This window comes from Pelobates fuscus, chromosome 5, assembly GCF_036172605.1.
Source record: "Pelobates fuscus isolate aPelFus1 chromosome 5, aPelFus1.pri, whole genome shotgun sequence".
NCBI classification, from domain to species: domain Eukaryota; kingdom Metazoa; phylum Chordata; class Amphibia; order Anura; family Pelobatidae; genus Pelobates; species Pelobates fuscus.
Window position 1 is genome coordinate 160269152 of NC_086321.1, and position 11315 is coordinate 160280466.

Genomic DNA, 11315 nt, shown 5'->3' on the forward strand with positions numbered 1-11315 from the left:
ATCTGCTAGCTTTGAGAGGTATGAGATCATGAGATGGAGTGGGTGAGGCAGAGCGAGAAATGTCCATGATGCAATTAGCAATAGTGACAACGTTTCTACCTAAAAAATGGTAATGTTATCCCAGTCTGCATTTGTACCAAGGGTACAGGCTACCCAGTAGGAAAGGCAGTTTGGGCTGCCATATGTTGCTAAATGGCTTACATATTGGTGTAAATGCCATGAATTTCATTACAAGTTCAGCACAATCTGCACTTGTGTACGTTGTGTACCCATTTAGAAATAATAATGGTGATATTGCATAACATTTGAATACAGGTTTGAGAAATGCATTCTCAAGGTCCCAGACTCAAATTTTCAGGATAACACATCCTATTTTCATGTCAAGTGTTTGCATGTCAATTAGAAAAAAAAACAGAACATTCTGGCAGGATAAGAACCACAAAGAAGAGAGTTAATGGATTACCTTTACTTGGCAAATAAAATGAAAATACAATCATTTGTGTTATATTGTTGAGAAGCAACATTAATCCAATTTCTGCACGAACAGAGATTTTTTTTAAAATTAGCTTCAGTGTATGCACATGTACCTCTGTAGGAAGAGATATTATTTTTGACCATGGTTGAATGATTCCAAACAATTTGGCAATTTTTGTCCATTATGTAGTACCTAGCTCTGCACTCCCCCTCCCCCCCCCCTCCCCCCATCTCCCCGTCATCCTAGTCCAGCCTTTGTAACATGTCCCATGACTTGCTGCATGGGAGGTCGTCCTTTTGATTAAAATTCACATAAATATCGCATAAAGAGGGAATTCATGCTTACACCAAATTCATGTACACACATATTATTCCATGGATGTGTTGAGATAGATAAAGAAGCTGTGGAGTATATAAGTCAATGTTATATTCGGAATTCTTAATAACTCATAACTTCATTTTTAATCTCAAACATTCAGATTTCGTAACCTTAATTTGGGTTCATGGAAAGATGACAGGTGATGTTAAAAAAAAAAAAAAGACAACATAAAATAATGAATTATATAATTGATTATTAAAGGTAAAAACTGCTTAACCCCCACGTGTAACATTTATCTAGAGGGCATTGAAAACATTTTGCAAATAGTGTAAACCATTTCTCTGGTTCATGCATGAAAGGTAGGACAGTAGAGCTAGAAAGACCTGTGACACAATGTGAAAACTTTTTGTACTTCTAAAGTACAAATAACAAGCAATCCCTCCGAACTGTCCTGGCACCAGCGTAAGTGTCCAAAAAGACTTCTATTCTTTTTTCAAGTATTATGAAATAAATTGGAACATGCACCTAGACTCTGTGTTCAGAGCAATATGTGCATGTTTACAAATCGTGCACACAGCAAGCAGACTATCTGGCAATTATGATATTTGGCCTATATTACTTTTTGGAGATCAAACAGGCTACTTTTCTTTATTTGTTTGGCTCGAGCGGTAGCATTTCACATAAGGACACGTTTATTAAATCTGGAAGGAATATATAAACATGCATTGGTCCCAAGAAGCCCTTTTCAATATGTTTCTGAGATTTCATTTTGCTATTCCAGTGCAGGCAGATATCACATTTGTCACCTCCTATGGATTTATGTAAATAAAATTAGTGCTGCTTTCTACATAACCCTCATTCTTGTTGGAATATTTTTAAAATATGATAAACATTTGTTAATTTGGACCCTTAAAGGGGAAGTGAAGGATCAGTAAAATACACACTGTCAAAGATTTTGCATTTTGAGCTGTGTGTGAATGAGAAAAGGTGTTCAAGTAATTGTTCTGCTTGAGTGAACTGAGTACGAGGGGGAAATTATCCAAACTATCTCTGTAACAGCCCTGTTCAACCTTGAATTCATGTATGCAACGTCCTTTACTTCACAAAATGGAAACCTTTTTACATAGGATGGGGTGCATTATCAAAGGGCAAAAAGAAGAGTTCACAAATACAAATTTCTGAAAACTAACTGAATAAATCAAAATTAGTTTAATTTATTCATACATGGTAAAGCAGATGGCTTTATCCTTTAAGCACTAATGGGTATGGTGACATTGAACTATACTGTCTGCGTGTGTACAAGTATTTAGAATTTATAGCTATTATTATTATTATCGCCATTTATATAGCGCCAACAGATTCCGTTCTGCTTTCCAATATTATTAGAGGGGGGGATTTAACTATAAATAGGACAATTACAAGAAAACGTACAGGAACAATAGGTTGAAGAGGGGTTGAACAAGTCTCTCTCTCTCACTCTTTATATATATATATATATATATATATATATACTTATTATTTCTTACAACCCAGATATAATTACAAATAAAAACTAGGCTGCTACAGTTCTGTGTGTGAGAAGGTTAGGTACAAACAGGGAGTGGATAACTCAATCTGACAGATAGTAGGCAGTGCAATATGCAAAGAAAGTTTTTTTTGGTTATAGTATAACTTTTATTTTAGCATTAAACACGATCGTATAGGAGAATATATAAAAAAAACTTTAAAAAAAACAAGTCATGTTCTGTTAAAAATAATATAATGGTAGATGATTGCTGGGTGAGACATATGAATGAAGAACTGCACTGCTTGGCCTAAAACCTGGGATGTCTGACAGATTTTGTATCCTGCTTTGATCTATACATGATTACAATGTTTGTACACAGTTATATATGGGATGTACTATCCAGCTGCTCTAAAAAGGTCTGATCCAGTAATGGTGTACACCTGCCATACTTGTCACTTACCTAAAGAAGCTTTCATCACTTATGATTTTTAAATATAAACTGAGCAAGATTGTGACCAAGTTTGAAACATCATTCACAAACAAAATGTGATAGTCAGTGCTTGCATGATGTGATATATAATGGTAACTACTGTAACTACTGATTGCCATTGGACAGCAGCAAGAATTATAATCTTGTGTCTTTCACTAACAAAGATTTGGTGCCTTTTTCAACCATAGAAACATACAAACTAAATGGTAAGTGCATAGAAAACTTTACTCGGCTGCTTAACTCAAAATGTATCACGAGCTCCAGAGCCAAAATCATTGGGTGCCCCATTCAGTCAAGCTGAGAGTTTATCAGCAAGTGTGTGAAATGCCAAGTGTCCTCAAATGACATCTTGTCTAGTGACTAACCAGGAAATTATATGTCCCAGATTTAGAAGTGAAACTCCCATGATGTCAATTCTGGCAAATAATTGTAGTAGTTGAAGTTCTACAACATCTGCACATTTATCCTTTAGCCATCCTTGCTCTAAAACACATATAGATCTAAACTTCAAGAACTGAGTTGAAACATTAAGATTTTCAAACACTTTTTACAGATTTTTTTTTTTTTTTAGAAATCATGCGTTTTATATTAACACAGAAAGCAGTATTTTGCATCACTGTTACATGTAATCATAACCAGAATCATATTTCGTAAGAATGGCCTTGTTCCTGCCACACTCCACATAATTTAAACCATTTGTGCATATAAAAGCATATTTCCATAAATTAATGTTGACACTATTTTTTTTTTCCAGAATAACTGCATTTGTACCAAAATAACTAGATTGTGAAACTTAAAATATGTGTTACCCACTGAGAGCAGTTACTGCTAGTGATTTGCTGTTGGAAAAGGTTTTTATATGAGCCCATTTGGAAAAACAAACAAACCCTGCTTCCTTGAAATATTATAGTCACTAATCGGTTTACAATATCACTTTTGTAATTGTACTTTGTAGTTCTGAGCTTAACACTACTCTTGTATCCACATATCCCTATGCAAAAGGTTTGAATCCCATTGAAGAAATGGGTTTGTTGTGAAGTTATTTGCAAATTTTTTCATGATGTTAAGTGAAACCCAAGAATATGTAAATAATTACATTGTTAATAGAGCTTCATGCATGTTTTGTGAATTGAAGCTCTTGAAATACATCTGTGTTTTTGTGTATCAATGGGTTTAATCGAGTCCAATATAAAGACAACTTTGGATGATCTTTACATTCTGTGAAGAGAATGTTTGTTAAGAAAAGAAAAAACTTTCCAAGACTTCTTTACCAGTTTGTTGTCCTCACGAACTTCCCTGTATCCGTGCGTCTGATCTATTTTGAGTTATTTTGTAAATTAAACAATGTTGTTTTTTTCCGGGGCAGCGCTAAACCTTTTTATATATTATAAAATGACCTTGTAAAAAGTATTTCATATTTTTTATTGAAACTGCAAAAAGGCATTTGGCCTATTTCTTTGTGATTTATGTGTTTATTAAAAGCATGAAAATATATATGATGTGTCATATCCCGGAGACAATGCTTAAACATTGTTGAAGCCATACCTGTCTTTTCTATGGTGCTGCGGTTTCCCTAAATGAATGAAATAATTATGACGATCCAAATAAAGCAATTAGAAAGTGAAATGCTATTATGCTTAATTGAACTCTGATCTACAGGCAGCAGAAATTTAAATTTTCTAAACAGAAAAACACAGTTTTTTTCTGATAAAATAACGTCTTAATGTAAATAAAATCCAGTGGATTAATGCATGGGCTGTAGACAGCTATATGTAATGTGAATACTGTTGGTTCCATTTAGATTTTTATTGTAATAAGTCTGATGAAGGAGTACAAAATCAATTTGTAAAAATACTAGTACATGACTTTCTATAAATTGCTTTCCAATATAATGTGCTGTAACGTGCATGTCTGTTTAAAGGGACACTATAGTCACTGAGACCACTTCAGCTCAATGAAGTGGTCTGGGTGCCAGGTCCCTCAGGAGGAGAGGTCACCAGCGCAGAGGGAGCCCGGAGCTGGAATAAGGTAAGCTGCTGAAGGGATTTTAACCCCTTTAGCGCCACGGGAGGGGGACCCTGAGGGTGGCGGCACCCTCAGGGCACTATAGTGTCAGGAAAACCGCTTTGTTTTCCTTACACTATAGTGGTCCTTTAAGTGGTTGCAAATACGACTGTATGGGAAAGCAGTTTACATCTTGAGGTGCTCATAACAGATGATACTCTAATGGTCAGATAGTTCTTGTATTTCACTGAATGGATCTACCAACATCCAGCCATGGTAATATTTATAGAATCTTAATGCTGGTGAGTTAGGTAATCACAAATCTTCTACTCAGTTTCATGTAAATGTGTAAAAAAAAAACAAAGAAACTCTAGTACAGGGACCGGGATAAACATATTACCTGGAACCTGTACAGCAGTTAGACACTCCAGGGGTGTGTCAGGGCCTTACCCTAATATAAAATTAGAAGAAAAAAAAAGAGGGCACTTTTCCTTGTCACAAGTATAGGTGCGACCTGGAATTAACTAAAGTATCCTATGCTGTGTGGAACGTAGCAAAGACTCATATATAAATCGAACAGGAGAGGATCTCCATCAGAATAAATCAAATTCCAAAATAATATTACTTACTGTGATACTAGCCTTATAAGGCTACTCCTAAACCTAACCACCAACTGAACCATTAGCAAGTATATTACAGGATCAGCACTATGCTTAAAATTGAAAAAAGGACTTTATTGACTAAGCCTATTTTTTTTTAGCAATATGGTCGACAAATCAATGCTGTTGATATACTCCCAAATATATTGCTGAAAAATGATAGTATTTGCTAAACAGTGAGAGTGCTAAACAAATCTCTGTAAATTGTTACAATGTTCCTATCCTTATTCCTGATTGAGTTTAAAAGTATCAATTTACCCTTATGATGGGGTTATGGAATCACATACATAGGTTATGCAGACATTTCCATCATATTAATGAGATCCAAAATTCATTATAACAAAATTCATAATTAACCTTCCAGATCACTGCCAAGGCTGGAGAAGTACTGAGGAAACTGTGATGATGGGCACTGGGTGAACATGAGTAGGCCCTCCTGCCACCATAACTTTCATTGAGATTAAGTTGTTATGGGGTGAGAATGTTCTTTTAATTATGATATTTCCACATCCCATTCATTTCAACTGGTGATGAGTATTGCCAATTGACTTTGGAACTCCTATATCATTTACCTAGAACAGGGGTTCCCAAACCAGTCCTGAAGTACCCCCTACCAGTCCAGGATTTAGGGATTACCCTGTTGCGTCTAAAATGTTTTCTTTTCTCCAAAAACACCTTAGACACATCTGGGTAATCCCTAAATCCTAGACTGGTAGGGGGTACTTGAGGACTGGTTTGGGAACCACTGACCTAGATGGATTCACTATCTTCCAATGCTGAATTGAATGGGAGTAGAAGTAAAGTAACTTCTCACGAGCTAGTCATTTATGACAGGTATTAACAACATAGGTATTGCAATACTAGACCCACAGGAGGATTGAGGATGAGGGTAAATAGTGCAAATGTAGTCCTGGAGCTATTGTATAATTAAAGCTCTCATGATTTTCTAACTGGCTGGTAGCCATTCCTAGTCTATTTTATGAATTGTAACACAAAATGTTCCACCATATGTTAGTTCATGGTTCCTGTTGCCACATGGATCGTTCATTATATCTGTGCCTAACATCTCTTCGGATACCGATTGCTGATGATACTGTGCAGTTGCATCACTAAGGCTGGTGTCACCCAGTGTGTCATCTCTTCCCCCATCAACCTCCTCCTGTACCAGACCATATAGAAACTTTAGTAATGTTTTTTTGTATTAATGTTACTCGCAAATTATAATTCCTGTAAAACAGGGAATGTAATAGCAGTGACAAACTAGCAAAATTAAATTACACCTTTAAATTACAATATCATACGCACAGCTAAATGTATTTTACATTTACAGATGCAGTGAGTGCTTGTGTGTGTAGGGGAATGCAGTTTGTAGGGGATGTAGTGTGTTGGAGATTCAGCATGTATGTGTAGGGGATGCAGTGTGGGAAGGAGTGAAATAGGGATTTGATTTGTGGCCCATATTATATCAGGACACTGCACAAACAACTGTCCCATTTAATATCACATGAAGTGCCCATAAAAGCACAGGTTTATTAAAGCAACATATATAACAGACAAAATCATCTCACCCCACATTATACAGCTAATTCGGGTATATACAATAACATAAAATAGGGCAAAATGCAAACAAACAGCCACCAGTACCTGTATCTGAGAGCGAGTGGCGAAAAGACTAGACAATATACCTATAAAAATAAAAGATAGTGAGTAGGCGCTTCTTGAAATGCAGCAGAGATAAATGTAGAACAGGGTTTGATACAGCAGTGTTTCCCAGACACTAAATCAGAGTGAGTTTAAGTAAAAAGTGTGTATCAAAGACCACATAGGGAGTGAAAATCCCCAAAACAGGTGTAGTGGTAAACAAAAACCATAAGATACGACCTGAACACAGGCGAGTGGCAGAGTCTTCTCTATAAAATATAAATTAGAAACATAACATAGTGTATACTGTATACTGAAAATATATAAATAATATGAAGATGGACTACCACTCACATTTACCAGAGCCATACCAGGCTCTGTATAGCAGGCTCAAAGGTGCCAATACAGGCTAACGAGACTCCAAAGCAGAAGTATGAAGAATTCCGTAGTAAAAAAAGGATTTATTTTGTAAATAAGAATAAAAAATCAAACTCCCGGTTACAAGGGGGTGGAACCCAAACAACAAATGGTATAGAATGAAGGTATCCACTTACCCCAAACAAAGTAAACCGTAGGAGTGAATATAAGAACAAATCTAAAATACAATCAAATGATATAGTCACAGCAAACGCGTTTCGGCTTGGTAGCCTTCTTCCAGTGCTGGTTTTCGGATCCTCGTGGCTTGCTTAAATGCACCCGGCATTACAGATCACCTGTGCGTGTTTTTCTTCCGCATACGTCACTTCCGGTAATTACGAACGATGTCATTTCCGGTATCGTCAGTTGGAACGCACGCTGGAACGCATACAGCGTTCAGTCGTTTCCGGTCTCGGAAAAATTTGTATTTGAAAAAGAATTGATCATATAAAGGAAAAAATACGTAAATAAAACATGATATATCAAATAGAGATCCACAAAAGTGGCCATCAAACTGTCATTATTGCTAACTCTCCATATCCATTAACCACTTAAATGAACAGAGCTCATAGTAGGGCAAACACATAAGTAGGATGTAGGAGCCGGCCAAAAATAGGTCAAAAGGAAATATAAAAAAGAAATAGTAAAAAAAAGGGAATATGTAATAAAGTATAAATAAGATAAAAAATATTATAAAAAATGATATTATAAAAAATGAGAAAACTCAAAATCTAAATTTAGACCCTTAGGGAATAAGCAATCCATATCAAAAATCCATTTGCTCTCTATCTTTGCCAGCTCCTTTACATTGTTTTCACCCCTCCAATTTTTTCCTTTCTTAAAGATTGCCATGAAGGACAGTACAGATGGATCACTTCTATGTTTTTTGGCAAAATGTGCTGAAACACTGTGTTTCATATACCCCCTCTGGATATTGCCCACGTGTTCCGCAATCCTAGTTTTTAAGGTTCTAGTGGTCATCCCTATGTATTGCAGGCCACATGGGCACCAGAGGAGGTATATGACATTGGTAGAATGGCATGTCAAAACCTGACGGATAGGAAAGGTATGATGATTAAAATGGGAAACAAAGGAGGTAATTTTTTGTTTTTTAAATAAAGTTTTCTTACAAGTAACACATGATTTGCAGGGATAAAAACCCGGCTCAATGTTAAAGAGGTTTTTATTATCTTTTTTCTCCTTAATAAAACTAGTCGTTAGATGTTGTTTTAGATTTTTTGCTCCTCTATAAACTATAACTGGTTTTTCTCCTATGATTCTCCCAAGAGTTGGTTCTGATTTAAGGATGTACCAATATTTGTTAATAATGTGCTTGATCTGTTTAGCATTTTCATTATAATTTAAGACAATTGGAACATTTGAGAAACTTTCCTTCTTTTTTACATTATCTGTTTTTTTATTTAAAATTTCCTTCCGTTCTTTTCCTTTAGTTTTACTTATAAAATTGTCTAAGGATTTTTCATCATAGTTTTTTTCAACCAATCTAGTTTTTAAAAACTGTGCCTGTTCATCGAATAATTTTGGGTCGCTACAATTTCTGTATAGACGTAAGAATTGACTGTTAGGCATATTATGTAGCCATGGGCCATAGTGGCAGCTTGAAGTATCTATATACCCATTGACATCGACCTTCTTAAAGAAGGTCTTGGTCTGGATGGTTTGGTTTTCAATGTATATGTATAGATCAAGAAAGCTGATGCCTTCAGTACTATGTTCACTGGTAATGTGTATATCCGAGTGATTACAATTTAAAAAATCAATGAAAAATCCAAGTGTGTCCACATCTCCTCGCCAAATAAAAAAAATGTCGTCGATGTACCTGCGATAGAGAACCAGATTCCAAAAATAACTCAGCAATTTGAGTTTGGCGCAGCTTGCCTATAAGGCAATTGAATAGAGCGTCATCATTAGGGGAGGAGCTTACTGCCAAACGCGGAAATAACTTTGCGGAACTGAAACACTGCAATTACATGACACCTTCTCTCTTTAGTCAGTGCACTTACATAGTTCTAGACTGTATGAAGGTTTCATATTTTTCAAGTGCTCTGGTTTCACTCAGCTTCCGAATTCTGACTATTCTTTTTTTCTAAGACAAAAACAATACTATCACCACAATCACGTGTGAATAGTGTGAAATAAGTATGTAATATACTTATCAGATAAATCAGGTGAGCAGCCTCCCAAGGATCACTTCCCAGGTAGTGATCTTTTAAACCAAAATACAAGCAAAACACAAATGGGATACGGCTGCAAAATCTAAAAAAAAAAAAAAAAAAAAAAAAAACCATAAATAGAACATAGTGTAATACAATACGTAAAATGCGCTCAAGTGTGCCTCCCCCGATGTAATTGGGGGGCTGAAATCTCCCTCCGCTGCCTGCAGAATCGCAGCACTCTGAATGGTAGTATAAAATAGCAGTAGTTGTGGTCTTACGCGTTTCGTCCAACACTTGGAACTTCCTCAGACACCATAAAATCAAAGTAGTTACAAATGCTAGTACAGTAAAAACAAAAGATAAAGTGCGCTGTGCCTTTAAGACGAATATATTGAACAAGATATTATGATAAAGTGCAAATACGTGCAATTGTTATATAACAAAAGTGACCAGGTGCATATGTGCAAGTGTGCAAAAACACTCTTTAGGTAATGCAATAGTATATTACAAAATAGTGCACAAAATAGGTTTAAAATATACTCAACTTTCCCGCAATGAGGTATACTCTTAAGCTTGTCTCAGCAATCCAAAAAAGAAAGGAGACACAAGCTCATAGGGCAATATGCATGAAAAATAAATGTATAGAGAAATAAACTGAAACACTCACACAGGTAGAGCAATATAGTCTGCTCTAAACTGTAATGGCTTCTCTTAGCAAGATATGCAGACTTGAGGCTGTGGTGACGATCAAAATCTTTATTTTCAATAAAAACAGCTGCCATGAAAATAAGTCCCCTTTTATTCTTTCCTTCCTCCTCTTCTGTTGTGGGTATATCGGTTCACTAGGTCCAGCACCGGCTATACAGGACACTAGATGCCGAATAACAGTTCCGGGAGGCGGGGCTTACGGCCGTTGAGCGTGATGACGTAATACGTCAGAACGTGATGATGCGTTTCGCCGACGTGCTCGGCTTCATCTGATCTGCAATGCCAATATCTGTACATATAAATACTTAAATATACCATCTTGTCTATTTTACTTTTAATCCAACTGACTGGTAAATATTAACTTTGCTATATTTTATGAACAATTTTCACTTTCATCATTATGATCCTTGTGTTATTACTGATAGAAAAAAAAATCAAAATGTTTAAGCTGCTCTGACAAATGAACACATCAAATTTGAAGTAGAGATTGTAGCCGTATTAGTCCAGTGATGTAGATGTATAAAAAAAGATAAAATTTGTATCTTGTAATACCTTTTTTATTGGACTAACAGAATTTTTTAATGACAAGCTTTCGGGAGAACCTGCCTTTCTCAAGTCTGAAGCATTTCTGAGCAAGACGACACATAGATACAAATGTTATCTGTTTTTTTTTTTGTTTTTTTTTTTAAAGAGATATTATCTTGTTTTGCCACTAGAGGGCAGCATTGCATAAACATATGGAATAATAACCTATTTAGGGGATTGTTTATTCTCAGGGTTAAACACTCGAACCCTGATAGCCCAAGGCTAAACAACCTATTTCTGGGTTACACTCAGTTGAGACTCAAGACAAGTTCCCTGCTGTTAGATTTGCTGACTTGGCAGGTCAGATTTCTGCTGTGGTTTAAGGGGCAAGTAC